This window comes from Ceratotherium simum, chromosome 3, assembly GCF_057802395.1.
Source record: "Ceratotherium simum simum isolate JZ-2026a chromosome 3, ASM5780239v1, whole genome shotgun sequence".
Classification (NCBI taxonomy): Eukaryota; Metazoa; Chordata; class Mammalia; order Perissodactyla; family Rhinocerotidae; genus Ceratotherium; species Ceratotherium simum.
This window is the reverse complement of record NC_141902.1, coordinates 91,477,326-91,490,821: the sequence shown is the minus strand read 5'-3', so window position 1 is coordinate 91,490,821 and position 13,496 is coordinate 91,477,326. Positions and strand designations below refer to the sequence as shown.

The 13,496-nt window shown below is 47.7% G+C and overlaps 1 protein-coding gene across 4 annotated transcripts in view; it reads left to right on the top strand.

The window, feature by feature from the left end:
- Positions 1–13,496, top strand: part of NTRK3 (neurotrophic receptor tyrosine kinase 3) — a 367,961-nt gene that overhangs the window by 165,184 nt on the left and 189,281 nt on the right. The gene's annotated exons all lie outside the window — the stretch shown is intronic.

Genomic DNA, 13,496 nt, shown 5'->3' with positions numbered 1-13,496 from the left:
TGCTCACTACTGAATTGGACAACGCAGGTCTGGCATTTGGAAGGTGCTCAAGGAAGGTGTTTTGAACACATGAGCGAATAACGGAAGGAGTGATGGCCATGTCTGTAGTGGTGAAATGGGGCACTTGCTCTGAAGGTTTAGAAAAGTGTGGTTTGTTGGCAGAGTTCTCCCCAGAGGACAGTCTTGCTTATCTCTTAGGATTCAGGCCTCAGACACCAATCCCATCCATGAAGCCTTTCCCAACCCCCCTTTGTCCCACACCTGCACTCTGCCCCAGGCCTTAGTTAGGTATACCTCTTAGACTGTAGAGCTTCCATATCCCAGGCTTGTTCTGCCATTGTCATCGTCTATGCCACTGAAAAGCATATGGTACTATGCTTTTCTGTGTGTCTGTCTGTCATGTAACCTATAAGATCCTAAGACCGTGGTTGTGTCCTAATGAATCTCTGCATGCCTAGTGGCGAGCACAGCTTATATTCAATAGTTGTTTATGGAATGAAGTAATAAACTGACGATAACATAGAAGATTAGACTGCTGTGGAGACCAGTTTTATGGAGTAAGAGTGGGCCTAGGCATGTCTTGCATAGAAGGCAGAGCTGACCCAGCTGCTTTTTCATAGTCTAGTTATTAGAGATTATAATCATGTGTCTTAGTCAGCTACTGCTGCATAATGCTGGGTAACAAACACCCCCAAACTCCATTGCTTCCAACAAGCATTTATTTCTTGTTCCCAGGCCTGTGGGTTTGCTGGGGTTGGGCTAATTCCAGCTGGGCTCAGCTGAGTTTTGCTCAGGCTGTGGGTTAGGTCCTGTTCTGCTCCACATTTCTCATTTGGGAGCCCCGGCTGAAGGGGCAGAGCATGTTCTTCTCCTGGCAGATGGCAGGAGTGCAAGAGGATGAGCAGAAACATGCTGTGCCTCTTAAAGCCTTGCCTTGGAATTGTCACCATCACTTTCCCTGCATTTCATTGCCCAGAGCAAGTGGCCCTGCCAAGCCCAGAGTCAATGGGGCAGGGAACGGGAAGGGAATGAATATTAATATTCCAAACTACCACACTGTAATGTGCTTCCCTGCCTACGGGTGATGGGGTTCCTGTCTCTGAAAGCCTCATCCCTTATCTTGGTGCTGTTTTACTTTAAGCCTATTTTTCAATGTAGGAAGAAGAGGATCCGGGGTTTTATCAGCGATGGCTTCTTGGCTGCACTGAAGTTGCCTCTACTTTATTTGACATTGCTATCTTGTTTTCTACTCTTTGACCCTATGAATTAGTTAACATAAGAATTCATGCTAAATTCTCTTCTTGCTCTCTGGAAAAGCAGTCAAGGATCATCAGCTCCTGAAATATAGGTTATCTGAACTATGCTGTGTGTGCAAACCGTGTGCCTACCCATGTTGGGGCTTGCATATGCTGTCAATTCTATAGTCCCCTGTTGAGGAGAGGAGGTGGCTGGCCACAGGCCGACCAGAGCTTATGGTGGCCCCCAGTACATCCTTCTAAGGATTTCTGCCTACATTTAAGTCCTTTGCTGAGGTTTAAGAAAATCAACCCACTCATTTACTGGCATCTTGATAACCGGGGGCTCTGCTGGGCCAGGGACAGAGAGACATCTCTGTGTCTGAGCAGCTGCACAGCAGCTCAGCAAGGTGTGGGAGTGCGGAGAGGGAGGGGAGGCTGGAGCAGCCGTCTTCCTTCCATCCATCTGGTTTGGACCTTCCACGTTCACTGCCGTTCCAGAGACCTTGCCAAAGCCCATGATTGAGCTCAGACCAGGAGCCCCAGGTCATTTCCAGAGGAACCTGCTTGTAGGGATTCTGTTTTGAGTCAAGATGCTACTTCTAATGAAGCAGAACGAAACTCCTGGCCTGCTGTCTCTCCCTCCTGCAGCCTGCAGGCCTCTGCGGGCTCTGAGGAGCACGGCCCTGGCTGTGAACAGAACAGTTTGACCCTGAAATAGCCTAATGCTGCTTCTTTCTCCAGGCTTCTCCTGGGCTGATTTGGCTGCTTTTAGGGTCTCTGCCTCCCAGCGTGGTGCAGGGGAGCAAGGGGCAGTGGGACACCCTTCTGGTTGGTTGGGGTTTCTGGGGAAGCAGGATCTTTAAACCCGGTTTGAACTTCTAAGGGTTCAAGTTCCTGTTCTCTTGGCACAGTGTGATTTCCAGAATTGAAGGAAAAACCTGGGGTTTTAAGAGCTTTAAAAAAAAAAAAAAGTTACTTGGACACAAAACAGCTCTTATGAAACAACATAATGTTGATGAGTTAAATATAAATGAATCAGAGACATATGGATTAAATTTCCCTTGCAATCCACAGGGGCTTCAAAATTAGGGGAAGAGTGTTTGTCAAAATGTGTGTCTGTCTCCGCCAGGGTCTGGGACAGAATCAGGGGCTGTGGAGGAGCAGGAGAAGCCTTACCTACCTCCCCTTCCCCATGCCCCTCTCTCCCAGCGGGGGTGGGGTTAGAGCCAAGGCAGTTACCGGCAAGTCTTAGGTTTGTTCTTTTTACTCTTCAAGCCTGCAGTCCTTTTGTTCTTAATTGAATTGTTCCCCACCATCTCCCCTGTGCCCTCCAATGGGGCAGTGGGCCAGTGTCTAACTCCTGCAAAGACCTTGAACCTGTGGGGGAATGAGAAATTGACATGAGCCACACTGACATGTGGGATATCGCTGCCCGCTCCTTGACTATGAACCACCACATATTGGCCCATCCTATCTTAACCCCTCTCGGCAACGTGAATATCTGTTCTTGTTCAGACGTGGCTGTTAGAAATACCACCCCCTGAAGTCCAGGGGAGGGGGACCATAGCGGGGGTGGGGTGGAGGGTGATGACCTCTGTCTTGGATCTCCTAGATACCATTCTTGCTGTCAGAAGAGGGTGGAGGCTGGAATGTCTTCTGGTCTCGTGACAGGAATAAGGATACCTAAGGGAGGATCAGCTTTTTTTCACCTGGAATCATCCTGATGTCCCAAAGTGTGTTGGCCTTGATGTTTTCATCTAACTTCCTTCTCAATTTTTGACCAAGGAGCAGAGAAACACAGTATATTTGGAGAAACCCTGAGCAGCTTCTATAACATGTTGTTGTTTTGCCTTAGAACTCTGTAGGCAAGAGAAATCTTAGTGGAAGCACCCCTCCACCCCCTGCCATACAAAAGAGATAAAAAAGGAGCCTCACCAGATGAACCAGAGGGTCACACGCTCCCCCCATTACACCCTCCTGCCCCTTCTCCCCTGCTTAGTGGGACTCATAGGGCTCCTTGGAACACAGATCAAAAGCACAAGCAGTATTCGAGAATAGGAACCACTAAATTCTTTGGCCTTGAGTGCCAGCAGCAAAGTTAATAGATGTCTCATGGACATTATGTTGAGTGAAAGAAGACAGACACAAAAGAGAACATACTATGTGATGCCATTTACATGAAGTTCAGAAATAAGCAAAACGAATCAATGCTGATGGAAGTCAAATAGTGGTCACTTCTGGAAATGACTGGGAGGAGACATGAAAGAACTTTCTTGGGGCTCTGGAAATGTTCTGTATTTTGACTTGGCTGGTGGTGACACACAGGTGCACACCTATATAAAATTTCTCGAGCTGTATGCGTTAAGATCAGTGCACTTGATTCTCTGAATTGTATGCATATGATCTGTTAATTGAAAATTAGAGCAATCATCATCACCTCCTTCCCTCCTAAAGTCTGGGGGCACCACTGTCAGGTGGACCTCTTAGCACAGTGAGTGAGAGTCTGGGTTTAGAGACTGTTGGTGCAGGGATGAGGGCAGAGCAGGGCATGGGGAAGGGTCAACCTCAGAAAGTACCAGCAAGGTGTCTTGCTCAAAGCAGGACTATAGTGACAAAGAGGGTCGTGGTGGAGCTGAGGACGCCTGAGTGGCTTCTGATTGAGTAGCCTCAGCCTCATCACAAAGGCAAAACTCAGAGTGAAGTGGTGGATGGAGGCTTGGTGGGGCCCTGAGGGGGTTGCAATATGGCGGCACAAGTGAATGGGGGAGCCAGCCCTGCCTCAGGCACTTCTTGCCACCTTATGCTGACAGACCACCTAAGCTCCTGTCTTCACCATCTTGATAAGCAGAGAAATCTGGGGTCTCTGAGGAAAGGGGAGCACTGCCTACACAGCCCTCACTGCTCTGCACTTTTAGATTCAGAGATACTTGGCAAGTTGGAAACATGTAAGAGGATAGAATGTCCAAGATCAGCCTGCTAGGCATCCAGAAAGGGACTGTGTATGTCATAGGCAATTGGAAGGTTGCTTAAAGAGACCGAATTAGCCTTGTTGGGCTAGCGTGTCTGAGCTCTGGCTGGGAAACAGTTGATCAGTGGGATTGATGAATGTGGCCTGAACAAAGCATGGCAGCAATTTGCATAGTGTCAAAGTGCAACAGGAGCAGGGGGCGCGCTGGGCAGCTCCCTGGTTGTCCTGCAGGTGTGGGACACCTCCCACCCCATCCCACCCCACCCACCCTTCTCTCCGCTCCTGAGCTTCTGCACCCATCATTGGATCCAGGCCCTAGGGCTTCCTCTCTTGTTTCTAGGGTCCATATGTGGAGGCCTGAACTTCTGCCAGGCCAGGCACACTCGTGCAGGAGGGAGATTTCAATTCTCTTTTGGAAAACAATTTTCTTTCCAACCCAAGCAGCTGCCCTCTGCCGATCAGTGCTAGAAGTGAACTATGTACAGCTCTGCTTTACAATTCCCCTCCCGGCTAATTCATCCCAGCCTATTTCAGTTTAGTGCTAAGGCAAGGGAAAGCAAACAGACGGACTCTCAGACTGAAGCTGCCGCGTACTCACACTTTCATTCTCGAGAGGGGAGTCATTTTTTTTACCTTGGCTGGTTGGACCAATAGTGCCACTTGTATTCGTGTGTGCCCACTTTCTTTCCTTTCCAATGGAAATGCCAAATGTTTCCCATGTTGAAGCCACTAGTGCCATGCTTGTGTCCCCAACCTACTGCTCTCCTCCTCTGGTGAAAACCAGACCAGGGACTGGCCTCTGTCGTCTCGGCTCTGGTTCTCAGCTCCTCCCTTCACTAATCTTGAGTACTTTGGCCCCGAGGTTGGAAAAGCCAAGGCATTATGGGGTTTAGCCAAGCCTACCAGGACTTTCTGTAAGTGATGTTTGGTCATCAGGCCCGTGATGGCTTTTGGAGTAACTTTTCCTTATAAATTGCCTTTGGGTCTAATATACTCTCAAAAATCAGTATGAAGAAGATAAACAAAAGGCAGGAATAGGCAATTCCCAGAATTTAAAAAAAAAAAAGTGAAATGGCTAATAAACCTATGGAAATTTGTTCAGCTTAAGTAGGGATCAAAGAAACACTAATTAAATTAGTCACAAGATTCTGTTTTTCCCTATTAAATTGGCAAAAATAATAATACACAATGGCTTAGATGTGGAGAAATGGGGGCTCTCATTCCCTGCTATGGGAGTATAAATTGGTACAACTTTCCTGGAGGGCTGTTTGACGGTATTTTTCAAAAACCTTAAAAACAAATATTCTCTTTGACTCAGCCATTCTATGTCTTGGCATTTCTCTTACCTTAAGGAAATAATCAGAGATGTTCACGAAAGTTCATGTACAAGGTTGTGTACTGAAGCATTATTTGTAATGATGGAAAATTAGGAATGATGGAAACATCCAACAATACGGAATCTGTTATGTAAATCATGGTTCATTCGAATAATGAAACACCATGAAACCATTAAAATATATCATAGAACAACATTTAATGGCATGAAAAATATTTACAATATTTGCTACATAGAAAAAGTCAGATTGTAAGTCAGTCTATTCGATGTGATCACAATTTTATATTAACAACAAAAAATTCATATAGATGCATAGAAAAAATTTGGAAAGACATACGCCAGCAAATTAATTATGTTTATTCCTAGGTATGGAGATTATGGGTGAATTTTATTTTCTGCTATGTGCTTTTCTTTTGCCATTTTCAAATTAGGGATTTAATGTATCCTTAATGGCTTGAAATTTAGATTGTTTCCAATTTACCATTATTGATAATGCTTTGATGAATGTCCTTTATTTGAATTTTTGCACAGACTTCTGTCAATTCATAGAGGTGGAATTTGGGGGTTAAATAGCATACCCAGTAAATGTGTATTATGTGTAATTAAAAACAAAATTAAGTCCTTTGAGGGTTTTGTACTAGAATTCTCTTGCCCCTAGTCGACTCTGTATCAGCTGGCCATACTCTCATGTCCGCTCTCCTTTTAAACTGTGAGCTGAGAGCTTGTGACTCTCTGCCCTGGAGACAGGATTTGTTGGTGACATGGGCTCTGCCACTCTTTCCCCCAAGTTCTCTCTGTACCCATTTGTCTCTGAAGCTTCTGGAATGAGGAGGCGTCCTGGGTGTCCCTCTCCTTTAGCATGGGGGCTGCTGGCAGGTGGGGTCTGGGAGGGAGAAAGGCTCTGATGTGTACTGAGTACCTGCTTAGTGCCAGGTGCTGGCCTAGCCCTCGTCAAAACCCTGGAGCATCTTTGATGTCTCTCTTTCTCACTCCACATCTAATCCCAGTCCTCTTAGTTTTGCCTTCAAACTGTGTCACGAGTCTAACCATTTCTCAGCACCTCCACCAGTGCCACTGGTTCCCGCACCATCACTTCTGGCTCCACAAGTTGTGATGTCCGAAAAGAGCATCACCTGTGCTCCCGCTGGCCACCCGCGCTCTGATCTCTCCTCAGCAGCTAGAAGGGGCCTTGGGAACACACCGCAGATCTCTGTCACTCCTCCCAACCTGCTGTGGTTTCCCATCTCATGAAGCAGAAAGCCCAAGCCCGTACACGGTCTGACCTAAACCTCAGCCCCTTCCCCTTGCTTGTCCACTGGCCGCCCTGGCTCCCTGCTGCTCCTCAGACACACTGAGAACATCTTCCCTTAGGACCCGTGCCCCGTTTTCTTCTGTGTCTGGAGTGTTGCTTCCCCAGGCCTCCTCACTTTGTTTAGGTTTCTATTCGGAGGTCACGTGATCACAGAGGTCTTCTCTGACCTTGCTCTCCCCTGACTCTGCTTTATTTGTTATTGTAGCACCTATCCTGACTTGCCGTGTAAGAGATTCATTTGTTTCTTCTTCTCCAGTTAGAACGGAAGCTCCCTGAGAGCAGGGACTTGTCTGCATTGCTGCAGCTATACCCCCAGAACCCACAATGGAGTGTAGGTTCTCATGACAGTCCCTGAGCCCCATGCTAAGATGACAAAGCTGAGGCTCGGAGATGTTAATGGGCCTACCGGTTCAAGGTCATGACGTTAACACATTGCAGATCCAAGCTCCAGCCAACTCTTGAACCTATTTTCTCTCTCTTCTCAGTGGCATGGCCCCTGGGCCGGGGGCTGCTCTCCTTGCTGCCTTTCCCAAGGCAGTGGGAACCTCTGGTTGGATCCCCATAGCCCATGAGGCCAGGTAGAGCCACATTAGGGCTTGCTCCGAGATCCCTGCCAGGTTCTGTCATTCTTTGCAGCCTACACTGGTCAGCCCTCCATCGGCTGCGCTGTGTGGTTGTTGCTACCAGTATTTCTAGGTTATAGGTGTCGGGGAAGGAGATCTACCTGCTTTTTACCACTGGAGTAAAGTTCCTTGACCTAGTGTGACAGCCCAGCCACTCTGGTCCCAGGGCGCCTTGAGACACAGACTGGACGTGGGGCTATGTCCCAGCTCCGCAGAGATCTGAGTGCAGGAAGGAAGTTTTTGCAGAGTGTTTTACTCAGTCTTTCCAATTGCTGCCTCATCCGCATCATCATTTACAATTTGCTGAGTGCCCCTACTGTGTTCATGCTATGAGACATGAAGCTGACGTTCCTGCCTGAGGCCTTGCAGTCTAAAGTGGCCAGACAAATGACTCAGGCATAAACCACCTTCCGCATAAAGTGCTTACCTCCAAGGTGTCAGGTTTCTCAAGGCTCTTATTTGCATGTGGCTTTCCATTTTTAAACTCCCCTTGGAAGAAGTGGAGACAACTCTGGGTGAGGGCGAGGGTTGGCAGGGACGGACTGGGAGGGCAGAGTGGAAAATGTTGTTTGTGTAAGGGTTTTTGAGAAGAAATAGCATTCCAGGAGGCATTTTCAAGGCATGCAGTTCGTGACTGGATACATAGCATTGGGGTGAGGCCAAGATGATGCTGAGAAGCAGAGAAAATGAAGGCAAAACCCAGTAAATGAGGGCAGGTATGGGAGCGAGGGGCCAGAAGCCAAGTTTAGTAACTGAGGTATAGCAAAAATGTTTATATCCATCCAACCTTCCATTCCTTCATTAATTCAACTAACTTTTAGTACATTTCAGTCTTAGCTGGAAACTCTGCTAGATCTTGGGAACTGATTCTTTTTCTGCCCTCCAGGAACTCAAAGTCTACCTGGAGACATGCAATTTCATCCTTGACAGTGTCTTAAAACCTGCGATTCCCCAACTCACTAGACTATGTTATGTCCTCTCTATGATTCCCTCTGAGTGCTCTGCACTCTCCCACCATTGCATTCATCACAATTTTAAATGCTTCTGTGTGTGTGGTGTGTATGCTCATTTGTGAAATATTCAGCTCGCCTTCTGTAAGCTTCTTGAGGATAAGAACCTATCCATTTTCTTCACGCATCCCCAGCCTGAAGGTAGTTTTTGGCATATGGTAGGCATTCAATAAATATTAATTGAGTCAATGAAGCCATGAAGGAGTGAAGGAAGGAAGCCTTGCATGGTGCATGAGAGGACTAAAGAGGAGGATATAGTGGGGACTCAGGAAAGGACTCCATAGAGGGAAGCCCACCTAATCTGCTCTGTATGTTCCTGTATAATAATGACAACAGCATCATCAGCAACTAGTTTATACCATACACTGGATAGTGAGTGTGATCCAGGCTCGGAGACAAATGCTTCAAGTGTATCATCTCATGTGATATCAGTATGACTATCCTTATTTTGTAGGTGAGGAAATCGAGGCCCCAGGAAGCTGCATAATTTGTCCATGGGCCCATGGTCAGCAGCAAGACTGGGATTCTCAGATGACTCCCCAAGAGGGTGCTTAGGGTCCCTCTACTTTATTTCCTGTAAACCGGTGTCTACTGTTCTTGCAAATAACTATCACAAGATTGAGGCAAGAGAGATTCCAGCTGGATAGTGGGAACTTTGGGGTGCATGGATGCTCTTCAAGAGAGAGGGAGACTTTACACCTTGGGGACCTTCAAGAAGAGAATGCAGAATGGTTGGTGTGAAGTGGTTCTGTGGGTCCTCTTCAGGGACAGAGATGGACTTGGGATTCTCCTGGGGTTCCTTTCAGGGCTCTTTCTCTCAGGACCATTAAACTAATGGAAGGTGACAGTGCTTGACATTTGGTAATTAAAACATCCACTGACTGAATAATAACTTTTTATCAACAATCATACTGGTGAAGGCAAAATTAATTTGATTTTAGACATCCTAGCTGTGGACTTGGCTGGACGGGAGCCAACGTTACGTGAATGGAGTGTTGATCCTGTGGATGACGTGAGGCCCTCTCGCGTGACCTCAATTCAGGCCAAGCAGGAAGGAGCCGGTGTGGCCAGGCCCATCATAGGGAGACCTAGCTGATTTAGGCAGCTGAGGGGTGCAGGCTGCTGGGGTGCTTGGCTGCAGGTGACTACACAATTGCTTGTGGATTCTGGACACTAAATCTAGAAGGAGTTTGGGGAAATATTGTTTAAGTAGAGATGTGAGGTGCGTTATAATCCACGAATAGCCAGAACAACCGCTGAAAAGTGGGAAGCTTCCAGGTCCCGGAGGAACTGTGTAGTGGAATATCAGATGAGGGGGAAAGGGTGCCAGGAAGTGTAGGAGGTGCCTTACATCATGCATCGGCTCATTTCATGCCTATACCCTCATTTCATACCCTTCAGAGGTAATTATTTCATTCCCATTTTTACAGATGGGAAAACCAAGGTTCTCAGAACTCAGTAGCTTGTTTAGGCCATATTACTATTTAAGGACTTGGGTTAATTTCTAACTATCACCGGCCAACTCCAATCCTGGGAAACCTTTATGCCAAGATGAATTTTTCTAGTCTGGTGGTAGAATGAGGATGCCCCAGGAAAAGAGAGATTTGGTTTGTCCAAGCTACAGGAAAACCAGGCCACGCATGGCCATTGGCATCACTGTTTACCAGCAAGAGGATGCCGGGTGAGGGTGATCCAGGCAAAAGGGTATTTGCTGCTCTGTTCTATGACCAGGGCCTGTGCTAGAATTCTGTCTCCACTTCTCTCAGACCTTGAGTCATCCAGGGGACAAGGATCAGCCTGAAATCAGAGGTGGGACTCACCATTGCCCTAGATCTGCACTCTCCAATACAATGGCCACTAGCCACGTGTGGCTATTTAAATTAATTAAAATTAAGTAAAATTTAAAGACCAGCTTCTCATTAATGCTAGACACATTTCAAGGGCTCAATAACCACATGTGGCAAGTGGTCACCATTTTGGACAGTGCCAAACACTTCCCTCATCAGAGAAATTCTAACGGACAGTGCCAGACCAGAGGCCACTTGGTTCTTCCTAGCAACAAGGCAAGAGTGCATCCTGCTCCTTGCTTTCAAGCTGTGTGACTTTGAGTAAAATACTTACTTCTCAGAGTCTCTGTTGCCTCTACTGTAAAATGGGAAGGTGGGGCTGTTGTGAGAGCAAACCTAGTGGTGTGTGGAAAGCAGGCTCCCTGGTGCTGGGCATACAGTCAGTGATCATCAGAGACACTGTCTTCTGGCACTGTCTTCATGTCCATGAGAGACAAAACAAGCCCCTTTGGTCTGTACGTTTCTTCTACAGACCGATTTCCATTTGGTAAATTACCTGAGGCTACAAGTCTTCATGCTATTTAATCCTAGTTGCTTTGGGAATAAATATCACCAGAAAAAGGAAAAAAAGAAAAAAAAACTCATTGGAGGCACTGATCTCATATGAACGCCGCCCTCTTGCTATCATGCGAACCTTTCATTTCCCCTTTCCGGGAGGCACTCTGGACCCTGGACCCTCACCTGAGTCTTGCATCTTCTCATCACCTCTCGCCGTCTTCCCCACCTGTCCTTCATGTATCTGTAACAAACTGAAATATTTAGTTCCTGGAGTTGGTAAGTTGTTAATTAGTGACAGACTGCCCATCATTTTGACAAGCTGAGGGGTCTCTGTGAACGTCTTACTTTGCTTCTGCGGACCGCACCCTCCCCCACCATATGGCCCCTCGCAGCAGGAGGTAAAGCAGAGAGTGGTTCTCAGATTTTGAGGGCACATCTGAATCAGCCCGCATCTGAATCGCTGGATGGCCTGTTACAACCCAGTCACTGGCCCCATACCCTCAGTTTCAGATTCACTACAGCTGGGGCGGGGCTCAAGGACTTGCATCTCTAACAAGTTGCTACGTGACTTTGACGCTGCTGGTCTGGAAACCACACTTTGAGAACTACTGGTGTCTAATGTCAGCTCTGGGATCTGTCAGGCATGAGGGCAAAGCCTGTCTCTGCCACTCTGTGGCCTTAAGCTCTCTGAGCCTCAGTTTTCCCATGTGTCAAGTGGAAGTAAGGGCTAAGGCTGTGGTGAGGATCGAACAGACTCGTAGTAGGTGCTTACTAAATGCTTCATCTCTTTTCCCCTAAATGTGAGCGGTCCTGACTGGGCTGCATGGAGGCAGCCAGGAAACAAAACATCCCTAGCTCTGGATTTGCCCATCTATGGCTTCCTGATCTCCCCCAGCCAGCGCTGCCTGCCCTCCCATCTCTGCCCCGCAGCCTGGCGGTCCTCCTCAGCCCTCTGCTCCCGCAGCCAGGCTGCCAAATCTCTCAGCTTTCAAATACCCACCCCACCCCCACCCTCTTGCTACCACTTCCCCAAATTTCCCAAACATATTGTGTGTCCCATCAAATTGCACATTAACTGTGTTACAATAAGAATAAACTGTGTTTATTTCCAGATGACCTGGAGCTTTTGGCTGCCTTACCTAAATGTAACTAAAAGCAGTTAAAAAAAGGAAAGAAAGAAAATGGAAAACAACAGAAAATAAAGGGCAACTTCAGCCTGATGCAAGATTCGGGAGTGGAGCCCCCCCAGTAAATTGTAGCTGCCTTACAGTGTCCTGCACTGTAACGATCCAGAGAAAACCCACAGCAGTCCTGAGCTGAGCTGGTCTGAGAGCCCCTGCGGGGAGCGTGAGGTGGAGGGCTGGTTTTGTCCTGGGATCTGTGAGAACCCAGATAACCGTTCCAGGATTCCTCATGGACTACACTACTATGCCGGGGCAGGCACGGTCAGGATCTGAGGCACAGAAGCGGGACTCGAAAGCCCGGCAGAGGCTAGGGGAAGGAGGCCCTGTAAAGAGCAAATACAAGAACCAGAATCATATGCCTGCTGATTCCTGCTTCTAGCACAATCCTGGTGCTTCTAGCATAGCTAGTCAATCCATTTTCTCCAACATTCTCTCAGCAGGGGCGCCAGTGCTTTCCAGCGATATGACTTGGATTATGTCATTTAGTCTCCCCCAGCTTCAGTTTTCCTAGCTATAAAATGGGCATAATGGCATCTTAATTCACAGGCTTGCTGTGCAGATTAAATGAGAGCATATTCATAAAATCAGACAGCGTGGTGCCTAACATACAGGAGTTGCCTGATAAATATCTGTTCCTTTTTCCTTATCTCGGCTGCATTGGAAGCATTGATCTAGATGTTCAAAGATGAAGGCAGTGCTCTTGAATGCGTTCGTTTGTGCCAACCTGTATACCTCTCTGGCGTTCTGGCCTTTGCCAGCCTGGGCAGGCACACTGGAAGAGAGACCCACGCAGAAGGGTCAGGTTGGAATCTTCGAAGCAGTGGGTACCGCGGCTCCCTCCATTCCACCTGCATCGTGTGCTCAGGCACAAAGGCAGGCAAGGCTGGAGAGTGGCTGCCCAGACTCGCTGCTCCCTGCAGAATCAGTCAGGAGGAAAGCAGCACCCGCCCCTTGCCCTCATCGCCAGGATGTGGGGAGGCCCTGGGCCTCAGGTGCAGGGAGGCATGTACAATCCCCAGCTCATCGGGCCCTGGACTTAATAGGAGCTGCCTCCTGCATGACTGCCATCCGTCTTCTGGAGGCAGTTGAGGCTCCGTGAGGATGAGTCAGGACATGACGAATGCGGTAGGATTGAACCCTAATCAGATCATTACTGCAGCAAAAGAAAAAAATCATGCCAGGCCAGGCTGATGTCTCTTTCTGTGTCTTTTATTTATTCCCTAATAGCCTGTATTTATCTATTTTTCTGCTAGAGGGTTAGGAATCTTCCTTCGCTTTCTCCTTTTCATCTGGCCCTCCTTTTTTCTCTCCTTGGCTTTTAGTTGTGGCTTTTCTTCTTGGGTGCTGGTTAAAAGTGGTTCTTAGGCGCCTGGTTGCTAAGAGCACCATTCATTGATTCCAGTTCAGGACAAGAAGAGGCTTGTTGCTGTGGCCCCAGCCTGGGCTCTTGCTCCCAGGCAGCCCTGCAGATACAGTGGGC